This window comes from Camponotus vicinus, unplaced genomic scaffold, assembly GCF_025532165.1.
Source record: "Camponotus vicinus isolate PSW18456_S1 unplaced genomic scaffold, iyCamVici1.0 SCAF_4, whole genome shotgun sequence".
Lineage (NCBI taxonomy): Eukaryota > Metazoa > Arthropoda > Insecta > Hymenoptera > Formicidae > Camponotus > Camponotus vicinus.
In genome coordinates, this window is record NW_028141976.1 from 8,937,264 (window position 1) to 8,957,812 (window position 20,549).

Below are 20,549 nucleotides of genomic sequence, written 5' to 3' on the forward strand. Positions count from 1 at the left end.
TATAAGCGAATAATTAAAAAATACAGAGAAATACAAAAGTTTATTATAATCTCCGTTTTCTAGTTGTGGTAAAATTGAAACAAGATCATTGAGAGATATCATTTATAATTAGAACATTTTCTGCGATTTTTAAACGAGACATCCTCGAGAATTGTTTGCCTTGACTGAAGTTATAATTCCATGCATATATGCACTTTCAGTAGTCGCGCACCTCGACAGAGGCATAATTAGCACTATATGTAAATAAGTTCTTGTGACGAATGAATTCTTACGTAAGCCTTCTGTTCGTCTTATTATGTCGACCTTGGACAGTGACCATCCTCGTGAAAGTACATTGATTTGTCATTCTTATTTTTTACTAGAAATCATTAACATAAATAGCTCATTGACTTTAGAATGGCCTCATATAATCGATTAGTAATAACACTTATAGTTGTAAAAACGAAATACTCTCCTCTTTTCGAGAAAAACATATGTAAAGAAAATATTTTTATATTGTGTCATAATTTATTAAACTATTTTTTTATATTTTTCTTTATATATTTATTTATTCTAATTCATATTTTAACTTATTATAATATCGAGTTATGATCTTATCATCGACCGTGTTATATTTGTTGTAGGTATAGTATACTATACAATTAACATTTCGATTAATCATATAGATTAATCATATAGTATATAATATATAATTATATCATTAGTAATTTATCATCTCGCATTAAAATAATTTTTCCATAATAATCTTGTCATTAGCTGTTATACTTGTTGTGTATCCATATAATTAACATTTCAAATGACCATATATATTATATATAATATATCATACATTATTAATTTATCATTTGTCATTAAAATAATTTTTTATATAATATGATGGAGAATTCACTTTCTAAAAGTTCTAACACCTTTCTGAAAATATTATTTATAACAAAATGTATGCGAATGGCCCAAAGTGCTAAAAAATTGAAACTACGCTAACATCGTGCAAATAAAAATACACACGACACAGTAATGAGAATAATCTCGAGATTAAACTGTTAATGATGAAAAACTGCTCCGGAATAATTCGATTATCCCCGTTTGCGATGGAGGAGTTAACAGAGTTTCTCGTCTCGGCGCAGAGCGCTACCTGTTATAGTGGCGTGTCGCGTAATAACAGGTATTTTTTCTCACGATCATTCAGCTGCGTCCTCAGTTACGAGCGCGTCACGAGCCTTCTTCTACATCAGTCCGTGTCCGACCATCGTGTCGCGTGGATCGCACGTCCGACCTGTGCAAGGGAACCACGATTTATTTATAAATCTGTACGGAACGTGGCATCCGGGTTTTCTCCCAGCCGCTTTTATCCAAGTGGTGCGCGTATCACGTCGGTGCGTAGCTGTGGTTGTGCCTGTGTATCAGTGAAATCGAAAAAAGCATCCTGTTGGACGAGCTGCATCGTTCAACCATGCGTTGCCAAGGTAGGAAGTCTGCGTCGCTAGTCGAACTGGTTCGCATTTTTTTTCTTTTTTTCTTTTTAGGGAAGCTTACTTCAATAAAGCTTGCGTTGAAGCTCTAAGTTAAAACTTCCGAGTCAGCTTATAAAAATTGAGAAACTAATGGAACGTTCGTCGTCATGCGTCAGCTTTCGATTCTAATTCCGACTCGACATCCGCTCCGATCCGAGCGGAAATAACGAAGTTCGGAATTATAATCTTGATCTTGGTCGATCGCGTTTATTTCAACGAAATATTTCTGAATTTTCTTTTTATATATTTTTTTTTAATTATTTCCGAAATTTCCAGTTTCAAATCTTGAACCTAAAATTGAAGACTTTGAAGTTGTTGATGGGTCTGGACTGGATCTACACCCGCTCAAGATGTTCAATTGGTGTATCCTTATTGCTGTTTAAACCTATACTAACTTTAAAGCAGTGCAAATTTCGAACCATATATGATGTTCGATGTAGATGGAAAGTCACGGGCGCAAAAGGTTCATCTGCGGAACGCAAACTCATTTAAAAAATACACTACATGCGGTTCATTAGTGCGTGTCGTAGCTTAAGAGTGTCTGGTGTTAAGTGCAATCGGGAATACCTCTACAAGGTCACGAAGCGCTTGCGTCGTCTCTTCTACGCGGCAATTCCTTGAATAATTAATAGGGAGTGGATTATATATGGGGAACTCATTAAATTTCATCGCCATGGATCGCTTTTAACAATTCATGCTCCCATAAACATCAAAACTTACATTATTATTAAAACATTATTATCAAATTCGCATAATCACATTGGGCTTTAATTTTTCACGCTCGTGCACCTTTACTCGCGCATTAATTCTTCATATAGATAGAAATACTCAAAGTGGTGTGTGTATATACATATATATGAACATTAAATTGGCTGACCTTAAGAAACGCTAAACATGGAGTTCCCTTGCACGCATTATCAGTGCGAGTCAGTCACGGACACGCTTCGCTGCGGGCGACATCCTGTGGACTTGTGTGCGTCGTTATCGTGCGAATATATATGCGCGAATTTGTTTTCGTATCACCTTCGATAATGCTAGATTTCATTTTAATCAAATTGTGAAATGTTGACAAAATTTCGATTTAAAGTTGAGTCCTACTAGAATCCTCAGAATGTTCAAAATCAAAAAATTGCGCAAAACAGGAGAAATACTGTTAATTAATGTTGTCCGCACACAAATATTCCGCTTATAGCCAAATATTTAAATATATCAGACATTAATGAAATCATGTAATTTAGAAATTTAAAGTTGAAAAAATTGCTGATTAAAAATAATCGGGTACTTTTCATTAAAGCCGAAAAATTATATAAATAAATATCGAGGTTGAAATATCATTCAAATAATTTTAGAAATATCAAAAGCTAATGAGACAGATGGAATGTCATTTCATCTCGCATTCACTTTTGTGCGTGCAATGAAAGAATGTCTCTTAATTGGCATATTTCGGGAAACGTAAAAATTGTTGAGCTTCCCATGGTTATACATGCGGTTGCGCGACTTTTTTTTTAAATCTACGCAAACATTTTTGCGTAATACGCAAAAACCTGGTGGACCGTATATTGTTCCCTGTGTAAACGTGTTACAAACTATGCGTTTCGCGTATGTGTGCGTGAACACACATTCACGCTCGAAGGATCTCGCCCTTTTCTCTCTTCTCCCTTCGCGGATACCTACCTACAATGTACAATCTATACTTATACACATGCAATCGCTGCTATTTAGAAACTAACGGATCTTTTGTGGTACTCACAAAAGCAGGGAACTATTTCCCTCCCTAGTCATTTCTTACTTTTTAAAAAGTATCGACCAAAGGAAAATTTCTAAAAACTGTCTGAAATCCTCGAAATGATTTTTTAATTCTTAAATACGCTTAAATGTATTTAATTTTAAATGGAATATTTTTATATGTATTATTTAATCATTTGTTCGTAGCTCGATAAATTTAATTTGTTAAATAATTTATTCAGACAGAAAATTACGATTTTCATTATTAAGATTAAGAGTATACAGATTTTTGTCCATTAAACTATTCGTATGCACTCATTGTAAAATTATTCAAAGTATTCGAGGATTATTCATCGAGCAGGTATTTTTAGCGCAAATTAGGTCGCACGATTTAATCGATGTCACGTTACATCCCGTACTTGGCCATTATTAACCTTGGCTCGCCTCGTTCAGAAACTAATTCGATCATGGCTCATGGAATTGCATTAGCGAGGGTTCGAATGTACGCTTATCGCATGAGGGAGCATAATCAACAACGTCCACGACGAAAATTTTAACGAGCATCTTTTTTCTTTGTTACCGACAATGAGAGAATTGTACAATAAAATAATTTAACAATTTACTTTCATTATACCTAATTATTGCACTGATTCTAATTAAACTTGCGTGGCAAGATAACCACGTTCTCTTTCTTCTCGACGAGATCCTTATTTATCTTTGTATCAAATAATTAATATAATAATAATATATAATAATTAATATATTAATATTAATATTATATATAATAATTAATAATTAATAATTGGATAATATGTAATAATTAAAAGTAATTAAATGCTCTATATAATTTTGTTTTTGTAAATTTTTTGTAAATGAAATTATTATCACTAGAATGAAAGGGATTAAATATTTTTACAATTTATTTGGTTCCTTTTTTTTTAATAGAGACAATTTTGTATCGCGTCGCGAGACCTGAAAATATAATTTATAAACAACAGAGAGTTGCTATCAATCTACATGTCACGATCCAATGTCAATAGATGCTGAAATTCGTCGGCCTCTTTACGCTCCACATATTTCAAAACCCCTTCTTCCGTCACCCTACTTGCTACTCTCATCCGTTTCCCCGTCTTTCTCGATGTTCTAGTCGAGATACTCTGTAAAGGAAAAATACGAAGCACTTAACGGGGTAGATATTGCATACCTTGTAAAACTTATCTTCTGTTAAATTTGCTCAATAATTCATATGACAAAATTAGCAGAGTCGTGGTAAAAAAAATTGATGCAACGATGACCAAACTTTCCATACAATATACAAGTTGCACCTATATCAAACTATTAAACAATATAAAATATAATGTTAAAATATATGCAGAATATCTGGAATGGAGTAACGTATCGTGAGAAAAGATATATCTCCATAACTTGTTATGATCGTAGATATCGCAGTGACGGAATTTTTTTCGCGAAAAAAGATGCTTAGCACCTGATACGGCACGGATCTATGACGTGCAATATAATATGCTTAAATCCTGAGAAAGATACTGATGCGATAGCTTCCCGATCGCGTGTCATATAGCGGGATTGTGTGTCGAGCGAGACACGAGAGAAAGTAGGTGGTTTCATCCGATCGATAACGAAGTCCCTCTCTTCGTAAGACTGTCTTTTGTATCCGTAAAATCAATCTTTCAAATTGAAAAGAAACTGCATGCAACCGTGCCACATCTTGCCATCTTCTACGTATGTACACGCATCACCGCTTTTATTTATTAACGTGCTCTGCCAAAGCTCAAGTAGGCTAAACTATACTTTAGAATAATTCATATACATTATATCTTTTCGATATTTTTCGGATATAATTTTAAAAATGTTTTTCAAAAATTTTTTTAAAATGTCACATTTTTAAAAAAGGCTAAATTATAGAAATCTGGAAAAGATTTGAAGAATCAAATCATAATTCTCTTTATATAATTATTAATTATAAAAAATTATGCAATCAAATTGGAAGCAACATATTTTAAGTTAAGAATATACAGCCCTTATAACCGTTTTGAATTTTAAATATTTTAATTATATTAATATGAAACAATAAATAATGATCAAAGATTGGCAAGATGGATTAATTTAAATAAATTTTTTAAAATTTTTTATCGCAACTGTTATTGCAACTCTTATTAACACTTTATTAAAACATAACATTATAATAATGAATTTCAAAATTTGGAATTTTTACAAAATTATTCAATCTATAAAAATTACTATTATTAATTAAATTTAATCTATATAAATTATTTAATTTATATATTCGATAAAAAATATTTTATATTGTATTTGTTATTTTATTTCATTGTCAACTTTTCTACTCAAAGTCTGCTGAGATTAGAGGAAACCAGACTGCTGAATTTTTCAATCATATCCCTGATAAATGTTTGAATTTCGGCTTTGCGAAGTTGATCTTCAGATTCGAGCCTTTCATCCTCCTTAACGTGAATAATCTCGATCTGGAAGAGCCTTTAAGGATCGTACAGGTGGATTAACATGCTTCGCTTGAAGGCCAATGGGAGCAACTCCGACTAATTGCATCTTCACGATCATTCTGCATGAATTTCTGCACTCCAACGACGGAGAAGAGCACCTCCAACATCTCACGTAATAGAAGACCGACCGTTCCGACGTTCGTTAAAGTGCAAAATAAAGCATTTAGGCGATTATAAGGGCTATACAGGTTCTTTATAATATTTTAAAAATATGCTATAGGCATACGGTTTGCATATGCTTAACTTAATACGCGTGCTTTTTCCAATTTGGTTAGTTATGTGCACAATTTTCGATGATATCGATCTTTAATGATCATAAAAAAATCTGATTGTTGATATTTTTCAAGAGAGAGGTTCCAAGTTTTCAATTAAAAATCTTGTTTGAAAATGTGAGTTTTTCTTGAAAATACTAAATAATGTCCCAAAAATTCTATCAGAAAAATCTCATGGTTAAAATCGATAATTAAAATCTTAATAAAATAAAAAAATTATTGGCCATTTCTTTTCTAATATAAACATCAACTTAGCATATAACTCTCATATTTTGAACAATTTATTTTTAATTGCCAAAACATTTGTAGTAGCATTTCTTGTAGCTTAAATTGTTGAAAATATTTTGATATGATAAAGATCGAATAAATATTTTATTAAATTGAAAGAATTACTTAAAATGTCGCCAAGTTTCGACTTATTGATTTATTAAAATATTGAAATATCTAACCGCGCGAAAATCTTTTATTATAATTTCATAAATTTTATTAGTTAAATGCATTTTCATATTAATCGTAAAACCTGTAAAATTATTCATTTTTAAAGTTTATTTTATCCAAGTAACTTATTATATCATTTTCTTTCAAATATTGCCACTTTCAACATTCTGAGTCATTATTCTGATAATTACATTTAACTTATATGTATAATTTTAAATTTATTTCTTTTTTAAAGAGATGAAGTACTCCACAAGTACTGCATTTTGTGTTATCATATTCTTTGAAATATTTTTGTACATCTAACTATACATTTAATAAATCTTCTTTACGTTGACATCGTATCTGGCACCATAGATCATATATTTATACATATATATATATATATACATATACATATATAGGGGCGGCGTGTGGCTGAGTAAGCAGTAAAGCTCTTGCCTGCCATAGGAAGAGTCGCTGGTTCAAGTCCCGCTAAGGCCATACATATATATATATATATATATATATATATATATATATATATATATATGTATATATGTCTTAGCCATAGCCCTGCTTACATGTATTATTAGCATTTAACCTTTAATTCTGATTTCGATTACATTATTGACTTTGCTTTCATAAATTTTTGACGATTCGTAAAACGTTACCTGAAAAAATAAATGAGAAGTAATGCGTTTATGATGAGTAATTATTGCATTAATTTTCGTTGTAACATTAATGCAGGTTTGCGGTTAGCTTAACTTTTCGGCCGATATATATATATATATATATATATATATATATATATATATATATATATATATATATGTGTATGGCCTTTGCAACTTTTTTGTTTATTCAAACAAAAAAGTTGCAAAGAATATGAAAGCTGATATGAAAAAAGAATAAATTGTATAAAAATGTTTAACTTTTGTGTATAAATATATATATTAATATATAATTATACCTGCTTAAAACATTTTTTAACTTTTACAATTGCTACTTTTACAGTTTGCTAATCTACAGCTCATAATCTTATCTTAATAATTACAAAATTAATAATTACAAAAAAAATTACATAATTGTAAATATGTGTTAGAATAAATATTAGTATTAGTAGAAACTGCTTTTCAATTTCTGCAGGATATTTTTGAATTAGCAAAAATTAATTCGTTAAACATAAATCATCGGATCAATGAATATAAATTAATCGAATATTGTAACAAGCTTTTTTAAGTTCATTGAAATAATTATAAATTAAACAGATGCAATATTATGCTTACATATAAAAATGTCATTTTATTCATTACCAAATTATCAAATATCAAGTTACATCAATATTTTATATTCATTATAATTAATTCATGTCATCAATAAATTATATGAAACCTAATATCGGTTATTATTTAAATATTTGTCCACACAATACGTTTGATAAATTATTTTTATAAAATCAATAATAGATCATGTCATATAATATGTAATGTTACTTTAATTCTTTGTCGATGTTTGATAAGTGGAGTTAATTGAAAGAAGAAGATATAAACAATCGATATAATTATAAATTTGTGTTACATTAATGCAGGCTCATGCTTAGTTAGACTTTTCTGTCGATTTTGTCTACTGCTTTCCCCACTTCTTTTATTTCATAGTTTCTCTAGACTTCTCGCGGAAACGAAAGACGCTCGAGTTCAGAAATGATTATAGTTATAAATCGTTCGACACATATTTCTTACACTTTTTATTCTTTCTAAAGTTATTATAATTATAATATTAATTATTATAAAATTAGAACACTAGAAACAAAATGGAAAATATATTAATTGTATATATATGTACGATTAACAATTGTGTTTCATTTTAGTGTTACTTTTGACTTTATAATAATAATAATAATAATAATAATAATAATCATAACAATAATAACTCTGTAAACTCTGTAAATGTATAGAGCAATTAAACTGTAATTTATAATTTTTACCGCCCTGACTCGAGCGTCTTACGTTTCGCAAGCAGTCTACGTGCTATGAAATAAAAGAAATAGGGATGGCAATAAGTAAAATCGGCCGAAAAGTTAAGCTAACCGCAAACCTGCATTAATGTTACAACGAAAATTAATACAATAATTACTCATCATAAACGCATTACTTCTCACTTATTTTTTCAGGTAATGTTTTACGAATCGTCAAATTTATGAAAGCAAAGTCAATAATGTAATCGAAATCAGAATTAAAGGTTAAATGCTAATACAGTAGCAGGGCGAAGCGTGGCACAGTAGGCAGCGCACTAGCCTGCAAAGCCAAAAGTCCCGGGTTCGATTCCCGGTAATACATGCAGCGATAATGGAAATTAGAATTAAAGGTTAAATGCTAATACATACATGGGGTGATTCAAAATAACTCCCTTGTCCCTGAAATGACACATTCTTGAATCAATTCTAAGACGATTTTTCCTTTGGCAAAATTTCGTCCAAAGCTTAGTTTTTGAATCACTGTCGAATAATAACTGTTGGCGATTAAAAATCACTCGATGAAAGAAACTCGCGTCGTCGCGTCGTATAGTAACGTGTCCGCGCGTGTTTCTTTCATCGAGTGATTTTTAATCGCCAACAGTTATTATTCGACAGTGATTAATAGTGATTAGTGATAGAGTCATTAGTAAATTTCTCGTCTCATCGAGTGAGTAAATAAATGTGATTACGTTAAAGTTTATAAAAGAATACAGTTCATGAAAGAAGAAAGAGAGAGAGAGAGAGAGACAGACAGAGAGAGAGAGAGAGACAGACAGACAGACAGACAGATAGACAGAGAGAGAATGTATGTGTTTGCATGTGTGTCTGTATGTGTATAGCGACCAGCTGATCGCAGCAGGCGCCCCGCGTAAGCACCCGCGTCTGACGGTGAATCGCGCCACCCATGCCTGCCTCTTATATTCGACCCGTCATACGTTAACTACTTCCTTTAATAATTCAAAAACTAAGCTTTGGACGAAATTTTGCCAAAGGAAAAATCGTCTTAGAATTGATTCAAGAATGTGTCATTTCAGGGACAAGGGGGTTATTTTGAATCATCCTGTATAGCAGGGCGAAGCTTGGCATTTATACGCATTTCTTGCGATTTGTTTGATCCATTGTTGTAATAATTTCCATTTTCCTTTGGTAATTCCATGCTTTTGTTTCAAGTGTGTAGTCATTATCGTTGAAGCTTCTAGCAGTGTTTCTTTTTTGATATCGGGATCATCATCAATAGATATTTTGTGATGACAAAATTTGCATTTTACTTCTGGATTGAGCATATCATTTGAAAAACTATGTATTTACAAAAGAGTTTCGATTTTTATTTTATAAGATTGTTTTATGTTACGTAAGATTGTTTATGTATTAAAAACGCAAGATATATAATTGTAGGTACATCAAAATGTTAGAATTCTTTCGAGGGGTCAACTATCATTGAGAAAATGTACAGTGATTGCCATTTTTGGCAGTACAATACATTTTATTGCTAACATTGCTATTGTATTGCTTTTGTATCGTTAGTAATGCTTTTGTATTTTTGGTATTCCTATTATTATTTTATTATCAATATTGCCAGTACTGCTGCAGAATTAAAAAATATTTCTAATGCATATTACTTTTTGTCTTATATTGCTAGTATGATTTCAATTCATATTTTTCTAAAACATGAATTTCCTAAAATTATTTACTGTACTGCGGCAATATATTCCTGATGAAATGTACAATGATCGCCAATAGTTGATCCCTCGGAAGAAACGCTTTAAAAAAAGTATTATCGAACACGCTATCGAGAGATCGTTCTTTTCGGAACAGGCGGCATCTTACATAAAGTGCCGTGTATAATAGAGGAAAATATGTTTAAAATGCACTGCATTCGTATCTACACAATGTTCGACCCCTTCTCCTCCTCCTTTATTCTTAATATCTGTACTGCAAGAAAATACCTCGTCCATTTATTTCGATTCAACCGCAACTTTGTCGACTAGCACGACTCGCATTCCAATTACGAAAATTATCATCGGACTCACGCGAAAATCTCCATTGTATGCTTGGTGAATAATTTTCGAGCTTCCCGAGAATTGACCATGCGCCAGCAAATTTTTAATCTTCTCCCGTTCGTGTCCCCGATCGATCGCGAATAGTACGGATAGAACAATGCATTGCAACGTTTCGCAGAGAGATGCATAAATATCTAGAAACAGACTCGATGGGTTTCAATAGTTGCACGTCTGAATAATTTACTTTATCGTTTGTAAAGATTGTTAACGATCAAAAATATAGTAAAAAAATTATACATATTGTGTCACGATTATAATTATTATAGCTAAAATGCTCGTAATTATTATTTTAAAAAATATTGCACGAACAATTTATGAGAAAATATATATTTCCCAAGTTTTTCGGAAAAGTCAATGTGATTGCAGAAAAGCTCGTGTCGACAACGATAAAGCGCATAAAGGGATGTTTGTGACATTTGCCACAGTCTGTTCCTACCGAAGCGCGAAATGACGCCGACGTTTCTACTAATACAATGAACAAAGCGTGGCACGACCTACATTTGAGACTCGATTTTCAAGTTCAAAATAGCGAGTGCAAACTTGTTGTTCGCTACTATAAGTACATAAATACAGCTATCATTTCGATCAGATATATCGATTAAATAAAAGACGCACCATACTGATAAGATTCAAGATCAAGATCCCAACTTTCGACGTAGTTTTGACTTATTGTTAGTTAATACTTTAATCTCTCTCACTTTATAAGTTAACATTTAAATAACGGTCACATTTTTTTTGTTCTCTGACGTGTAACATTAAAATATATCGATTAAAATATACCAGAGCGGCAGAAAAAGTCCACAAAGATCGATCTGTTTTCATTGATTTTACATTTTCTTAATTCAAGTTGTCCTACTTAAAATAACCATAAGTTGTTTAATTAATGGGACTCGTATTAACCTAGATCTTGGACGTAAATTTGCGGATGTAATTGTGTAAACTGTAATATTAGGTATCGTTGGTCAAGCTGTCGTTGTCCTGCCAACGGGCAGCCCATCGTCGTTATGATTCACTGTCGGTTGCAGACATCCTTCATCGTCCTGAAACCACGTCACGGGCCGGATCGTTATCTCCGCATGGAGCATCGCAATTGTTTCACGTTCGATTATTGGAAAATGTGATACTGGGCGCGCACCAATGAAGCAAAACTGTTTAATTAGCCATCTGGTTATAATGACTAAATGAGATCGCGGCGGTTTTACATTTTCATAGAAATTAATTTTGGAATCGTATAAAACGTCTCGAAGCAAAAAAAAATTTAAAGTTGAATTATTTAATTCGTTACCTCGTTATAACGGTCAATTAAATATATAGGCTGAAACTTGGGGGAGGACCTTTTAATTATTAAAACTGGAAATGAACGGAATGTATCGCGCGAACATGTGAATGAACGTTCCGCTTGACATTGTCGAGACGATTTAAAAACATGAATTATTTCATTCGCTACGATAATGGTACAGTTCCACTTCGATTTAACGCTAATTTTAAAAGAGTGTGACTAAGCAAAACCTGTATTCGTCACTTTACTATGATTTGATTATGCAAACGCGCAATGCACTTCGCGATTGCGATTTAAGAAGCTAATAAATCATTGAATCAACCAACGAAGCAAGTGAAAAAAATGTAAAATATCTTTATTTCCGATGCTCAATGCGAAACTGATGACTTTCTATCTGATGACTAGCATTCGTCCTTGTCTAACGTCAACTTACTTATTGCCATTGCTAGATAAATGACCAGTCGCGAGAGACTAATCACGAATTTATGACGATTTGATCAGTCAAACATCCAATCACAGCCAAAGAAATCGATATACTATATATGTTATTTTATGTAACAATAGTATAAGATTTTATGAAACGGAATAAAAAACGTATAACATCTTCATTCGCGATTGTTGACCGGTAGTTTGTTCAGTTCAAAGACATCATCGTGGTTACAAGAAGAGACTCAGACCACACGTAATATATGTGTATACTTTGAATAACATATATCGCGGTTGAAACGTCGCCAAAAGAGCTTTATTTCTCTGAACACATAATCGTATCTCTTTTCAAAGCATCCTAAACAGTCAGCCAGTCTCGAGAATCAATCGAGGACTTTGCACTGGAAACTAATTTGCAGTGGAGTTCGCGATAGAAAACTGCGCTTCTCGAAGTTTGCAAGCCAGCAAATCGTTGAAATCGACAATCTCATTTGAAACAAGATGCGAGAGTGTCTGTGAAGCTGGCACGACAATCTACGAATTATAAAAAAATACTAAGAGTTCTGATAGCACTTTTCATAGTTCTATAGTTCCTGATAAAAATTAAAAAAAGTTCCGCATTCCTTATATTAAAAAATCGAAATCGAAAAAATGTCGTGCTAACTTCGCGAATCTAGCACGACACTCTTCCCTCTAAAGTACCAAAACGCGTTGAATATTATGATTTTTAGCAAGAGTTCCCGATAGTTCTGTTCAAGTTCAGCCTATATATGCAATTTCAGATCGATATTTCAAAAATTAATAATTTTTAAACAATTTTTAAAATTCTCGCCCGGCACGACATTCTCCCTCTAAAGTACTAAATCGCGTTGAAAATTATTATTTCTAATAACAGTTCTCGATAGTTCTGCTACAGTTCAGCCTATATATCCAAATTCAGACCGATATTTCAATAATTAATAATTTTTTATGAATTTTTAATGTCCTCGATCAGCACGACACTTAGTAAAAATGTGTCGTGCTGATGACTTTCCGTAGTTTTAATGGCAGTTCTCGACAGTTCTATAACAATTCTGTTCTTTAAAAATATTTTTACGCAGAGTTCCGACCGTTTAATATTTTTTAAACAATTTTTTATTATTACCCAGCACGACATTCTCCCTCTAAAGTACTAAAATGCGTTGAAAATTATTATTTTTAGCAAGAGTTCCCGATAGTTCTGCTATAGTTCAACCTATATATGCAATTTCGGATCGATATTTCAATAATTAATAAATTTTTATGAATTTTAATGTCCTCGATCAGCACGACACTTAGTAAAAATGTGTCGTGCTGATGACTTTCCGTAGATTTAACGGCAGTTCTCGACAGTTCTATAACAATTCTATTCTTTAAAAATATATTTACGCAGAGTTCCGACCGTTTAATATTTTTTAAACAATTTTTTATTATTACCCAGCACGACATTCTCCCTCTAAAGTACTAAAATGCGTTGAAAATTATTATTTTTAGCAAGAGTTCCCGATAGTTCTGCTATAGTTCAGCCTATATATCCAAATTAAACATTTATTAAAAATTCTTAATTGTTAGAATATCGATCCGAAATTGCATATATAGGCTGAACTATAGCAGAACTATCGGAAACTCTTGCTAAAAATAATAATATTCAACGCATTTTAGTACTTTAGAGGGAAAATGTCGTGCTGGGTAATAATAAAAAATTGTTTAAAAAATATTAAACGGTCCGAACTCTGCGTAAAAATATTATTAAAGAACAGAATTGTTATAGAACTGTCGAGAACTGCCGTTAAAACTACGGAAAGTCATCAGCACGACACATTTTTACTAAGTGTCGTGCTGATCGAGGACATTAAAAATTCATAAAAAATTATTAATTATTGAAATATCGATCCGAAATTGCATATATAGGCTGAACTATAGCAGAACTATCGGGAACTCTTGCTAAAAATAATAATTTTCAACGCATTTTAGTACTTTAGAGAGAGAATGTCGTGCTGGGTAATAATAAAAAATTGTTTAAAAAATATTAAACGGTTGGAACTCTGCGTAAATATATTTTTAAAGAACAGAATTGTTATAGAACTGTCGAGAACTGCCGTTAAAACTACGGAAAGTCATCAGCACGACACATTTTTACTAAGTGTCGTGCTGATCGAGGACATTAAAAATTCATAAAAAATTATTAATTATTGAAATATCGATCCGAAATTGCATATATAGGCTGAACTATAGCAGAACTATCGAGAACTGTGGTTAGAAATAATAATTTTCAACGCGGTTTAGTACTTTAGAGGGAGAATGTCGTGCTGGGTAATAATAAAAAATTGTTTAAAAAATATTAAACGGTCGGAACTCTGCGTTAATATATTTTTAAAGAACAGAATTGTTATAGAAATGTCGAGAACTGCCGTTAAAACTACGGAAAGTCATCAGCACGACACATTTTTACTAAGTGTCGTGCTGATCGAGGACATTAAAAATTCATAAAAAATTATTAATTATTGAAATATCGATCCGAAATTGCATATATAGGCTGAACTATAGCAGAACTATCGAGAACTGTGGTTAGAAATAATAATTTTCAACGCGGTTTAGTACTTTAGAGGGAAAATGTCGTGCTGGGTAATAATAAAAAATTGTTTAAAAAATATTAAACGGTCGGAACTCTGCGTTAATATATTTTTAAAGAACAGAATTGTTATAGAACTGTCGAGAACTGCCGTTAAAACTACGGAAAGTCATCAGCACGACACATTTTTACTAAGTGTCGTGCTGATCGAGGACATTAAAAATTCATAAAAAATTATTAATTATTGAAATATCGATCCGAAATTGCATATATAGGCTGAACTATAGCAGAACTATCGGGAACTCTTGCTAAAAATAATAATTTTCAACGCATTTTAGTACTTTAGAGGGAGAATGTCGTGCTGGGTAATAATAAAAAATTGTTTAAAAAATATTAAACGGTCGGAACTCTGCGTAAATATATTTTTAAAGAACAGAATTGTTATAGAACTGTCGAGAACTGCCGTTAAAACTACGGAAAGTCATCAGCACGACACATTTTTACTAAGTGTCGTGCTGATCGAGGACATTAAGAATTCATAAAAAGTTATTAATTATTGAAATATCGGTCTGAATTTGGATATATAGGCTGAACTATAGCAGAACTATCGGGAACTCTTGCTAAAAATAATAATTATCAACGCATTTTAGTACTTTAGAGGGAGAATGTCGTGCTGGGTAATAATAAAAAATTGTTTAAAAAATATTAAACGGTCGGAACTCTGCGTAAATATATTTTTAAAGAACAGAATTGTTATAGAACTGTCGAGAACTGCCGTTAAAACTACGGAAAGTCATCAGCACGACACATTTTTACTAAGTGTCGTGCTGATCGAGGACATTAAAAATTCATAAAAAATTATTAATTATTGAAATATCGATCCGAAATTGCATATATAGGCTGAACTATAGCAGAACTATCGAGAACTGTGGTTAGAAATAATAATTTTCAACGCGGTTTAGTACTTTAGAGGGAGAATGTCGTGCTGGGTAATAATAAAAAATTGTTTAAAAAATATTAAACGGTCGGAACTCTGCGTTAATATATTTTTAAAGAACAGAATTGTTATAGAACTGTCGAGAACTGCCGTTAAAACTACGGAAAGTCATCAGCACGACACATTTTTACTAAGTGTCGTGCTGATCGAGGACATTAAAAATTCATAAAAAATTATTAATTATTGAAATATCGATCCGAAATTGCATATATAGGCTGAACTATAGCAGAACTATCGGGAACTCTTGCTAAAAATAATAATTTTCAACGCATTTTAGTACTTTAGAGGGAGAATGTCGTGCTGGGTAATAATAAAAAATTGTTTAAAAAATATTAAACGGTCGGAACTCTGCGTAAATATATTTTTAAAGAACAGAATTGTTATAGAACTGTCGAGAACTGCCGTTAAAACTACGGAAAGTCATCAGCACGACACATTTTTACTAAGTGTCGTGCTGATCGAGGACATTAAGAATTCATAAAAAGTTATTAATTATTGAAATATCGGTCTGAATTTGGATATATAGGCTGAACTATAGCAGAACTATCGGGAACTCTTGCTAAAAATAATAATTTTCAACGCATTTTAGTACTTTAGAGGGAGAATGTCGTGCTGGGTAATAATAAAAAATTGTTTAAAAAATATTAAACGGTCGGAACTCTGCGTAAATATATTTTTAAAGAACAGAATTGTTATAGAACTGTCGAGAACTGCCGTTAAAACTACGGAAAGTCATCAGCACGACACATTTTTACTAAGTGTCGTGCTGATCGAGGACATTAAGAATTCATAAAAAGTTATTAATTATTGAAATATCGGTCTGAATTTGGATATATAGGCTGAACTATAGCAGAACTATCGGGAACTCTTGCTAAAAATAATAATTTTCAACGCATTTTAGTACTTTAGAGGGAGAATGTCGTGCTGGGTAATAATAAAAAATTGTTTAAAAAATATTAAACGGTCGGAACTCTGCGTAAAAATATTTTTAAAGAACAGAATTGTTATAGAACTGTCGAGAACTGCCGTTAAAACAACGGAAAGTCATCAGCACGACACATTTTTACTAAGTGTCGTGCTGATCGAGAACATTAAAAATTCATAAAAAATTATTAATTATTGAAATATCGATTCGAAATTGCTTATATAGGCTGAACTATAGCAGAACTATCGGGAACTCTTGCTAAAAATAATAATTTTCAACGCATTTTAGTACTTTAGAGGGAGAATGTCGTGCTGGGTAATAATAAAAAATTGTTTAAAAAATATTAAACGGTCGGAACTCTGCGTAAATATATTTTTAAAGAATAGAATTGTTATAGAACTGTCGAGAACTGCCGTTAAATCTACGGAAAGTCATCAGCACGACACATTTTTACTAAGTGTCGTGCTGATCGAGGACATTAAAATTCATAAAAATTTATTAATTATTGAAATATCGATCCGAAATTGCATATATAGGCTGAACTATAGCAGAACTATCGGGAACTCTTGCTAAAAATAATAATTTTCAACGCATTTTAGTACTTTAGAGGGAGAATGTCGTGCTGAGTAATAATAAAAAATTGTTTAAAAAATATTAAACGGTCGGAACTCTGCGTAAATATATTTTTAAAGAACAGAATTGTTATAGAACTGTCGAGAACTGCCGTTAAAACTACGGAAAGTCATCAGCACGACACATTTTTACTAAGTGTCGTGCTGATCGAGGACATTAAGAATTCATAAAAAGTTATTAATTATTGAAATATCGGTCTGAATTTGGATATATAGGCTGAACTATAGCAGAACTATCGGGAACTCTTGCTAAAAATAATAATTTTCAACGCATTTTAGTACTTTAGAGGGAGAATGTCGTGCTGGGTAATAATAAAAAATTGTTTAAAAAATATTAAACGGTCGGAACTCTGCGTAAAAATATTTTTAAAGAACAGAATTGTTATAGAACTGTCGAGAACTGCCGTTAAAACAACGGAAAGTCATCAGCACGACACATTTTTACTAAGTGTCGTGCTGATCGAGAACATTAAAAATTCATAAAAAATTATTAATTATTGAAATATCGATTCGAAATTGCATATATAGGCTGAACTATAGCAGAACTATCGGGAACTCTTGCTAAAAATAATAATTTTCAACGCATTTTAGTACTTTAGAGGGAGAATGTCGTGCTGGGTAATAATAAAAAATTGTTTAAAAAATATTAAACGGTCGGAACTCTGCGTAAATATATTTTTAAAGAATAGAATTGTTATAGAACTGTCGAGAACTGCCGTTAAATCTACGGAAAGTCATCAGCACGACACATTTTTACTAAGTGTCGTGCTGATCGAGGACATTAAAATTCATAAAAATTTATTAATTATTGAAATATCGATCCGAAATTGCATATATAGGCTGAACTATAGCAGAACTATCGGGAACTCTTGCTAAAAATAATAATTTTCAACGCATTTTAGTACTTTAGAGGGAGAATGTCGTGCTGAGTAATAATAAAAAATTGTTTAAAAAATATTAAACGGTCGGAACTCTGCGTAAATATATTTTTAAAGAACAGAATTGTTATAGAACTGTCGAGAACTGCCGTTAAAACTACGGAAAGTCATCAGCACGACACATTTTTACTAAGTGTCGTGCTGATCGAGGACATTAAGAATTCATAAAAAGTTATTAATTATTGAAATATCGGTCTGAATTTCGATATATAGGCTGAACTATAGCAGAACTATCGGGAACTCTTGCTAAAAATAATAATTTTCTACGCATTTTAGTACTTTAGAGGGAGAATGTCGTGCTGGGTAATAATAAAAAATTGTTTAAAAAATATTAAACGGTCGGAACTCTGCGTAAAAATATTTTTAAAGAACAGAATTGTTATAGAACTGTCGAGAACTGCCGTTAAAACTACGGAAAGTCATCAGCACGACACATTTTTACTAAGTGTCGTGCTGATCGAGGACATTAAAAATTCATAAAAAATTATTAATTATTGAAATATCGGTCTGAATTTGGATATATAGGCTGAACTGTAGCAGAACTATCGAGAACTGTTATTAGAAATAATAATTTTCAACGCGGTTTAGTACTTTAGAGGGAGAATGTCGTGCCGGGCGAGAATTTTAAAAATTGTTTAAAAATTATTAATTTTTGAAATATCGATCTGAAATTGCATATATAGGCTGAACTTGAACAGAACTATCGGGAACTCTTGCTAAAAATCATAATATTCAACGCGTTTTGGTACTTTAGAGGGAAGAGTGTCGTGCTAGATTCGCGAAGTTAGCACGACATTTTTTAAATTTCGATTTTTTAATATAAGGAATGCGGAACTTTTTTTAATTTTTATCAGGAACTATAGAACTATGAAAAGTGCTATCAGAACTCTTAGTATTTTTTTAAAATTCGTAGATTGTCAGCTTCACAGACACGATGCGAGACGTGAAAGATATTTTAGAAAGATATATTAATATGAAAATAATTTTTGTATCAAAATATGTCGATGAGAATGATTTCTCTCGCACATACACACAATCGCAATCTTTTTTCTTTATAATTCCAATCCAGTTTAAATCTAGAATAGGAATTATTTTTGATGTCGAATATTGGTTGGATAAATAAAAGTAACAAACATCATTAATAAAAATTCGTCGAAAAATTATACAGAATTATTTAGGAAGATAATAACGAGATTTTTTTATATAAATAAGGCAAATGCAGCAGTTGTAGCAATAGATTAGAATAAATTAAATTCATGTATCAAAGATGATACAAAGCCTCATTCCCGAAGACACTTCGCGCGTATAACTCTGTCTATATATATGTATTCTTTCGTTGCAATCCGCCGTAAACGACGTTTTCCTTGTCTAACGTTGCTTATATATAAGGCCATTTATATTTCCTTAACTGCCATCTCCTCGGCATTGTCCTCGAAACACGCCATGGCACAAATTCCCATTCCGAGGTTTCTATTGGCCTCTCAGCTTCTGATCGTTGAGCGAACATTTACATTTTAATTCTCTTAGATAAATGCAAATCAACGATTTTATTTTTTACAACAAAGTTACCTCTGGACTTGTGCATTGTCATCTTTCAACTAACGTAACAGAAAACGTTATTTTTTATTATCGTCCAGATAGATGTATGAAATTTTAATTAGCTTTTATGAAAATAATTCTTTATATAAAAAAGAGTAAAACTTTATCAGACGAATTGACAAAATTTCGAGGAAGTAATATTTTTACATTTTTTTCTATCGTATAGACAGCGATGTAAATTCTATTACCAGTAATTTTGAAACGAATGTAGGCATCGTTATTAAAGAAACTCTCAGTCGAAACGATAACTGCAACGCGATGACTCAAGCGTGACCACATCGGAGAACATGTCATTTGCCTGGATACATCGATGATCTGACTCTTATACGCAAGAATATCATTGTTATTACAGTGCGTCCGCGTGGCACATAGCTATTTATAAAACTATTCCGACATCATATTATTACATCGGATCAATAATAATCAATAATTACGTTGATCACTTAGGAATTGTAATCTTTAAACGATACCCGAAGCGAGAATGTCGCGTTGATATGCAATGATATTAATAATTGTAACCTGGCAAATCTCGCTATAAATGTATTAATAGCAGTGATGTAAATACAAGTCGAAGACGCGTGAAATTTGTAGGGTATCAGTTAAACTCGATAATAATCAGATCAAATA

At 31.9% G+C, this 20,549-nt stretch overlaps 1 protein-coding gene across 3 annotated transcripts in view; it reads left to right on the plus strand.

The window, feature by feature from the left end:
- LOC145970399 (protein kinase C and casein kinase substrate in neurons protein 1-like) overlaps positions 1-20,549 on the plus strand; it is a 71,658-nt gene that overhangs the window by 39,241 nt on the left and 11,868 nt on the right. Inside the window, exon 1 of one of the 3 annotated variants that reach the window (XM_083097189.1) lies at positions 944-1,463. The exons of the other annotated variants lie outside the window; for them this stretch is intronic. The gene's annotated coding sequence lies outside the window, so the exon portion shown is untranslated. Of the gene's footprint in view, positions 1-943; positions 1,464-20,549 lie in introns of those variants that run through there. 3 annotated transcript variants of the gene reach the window in all.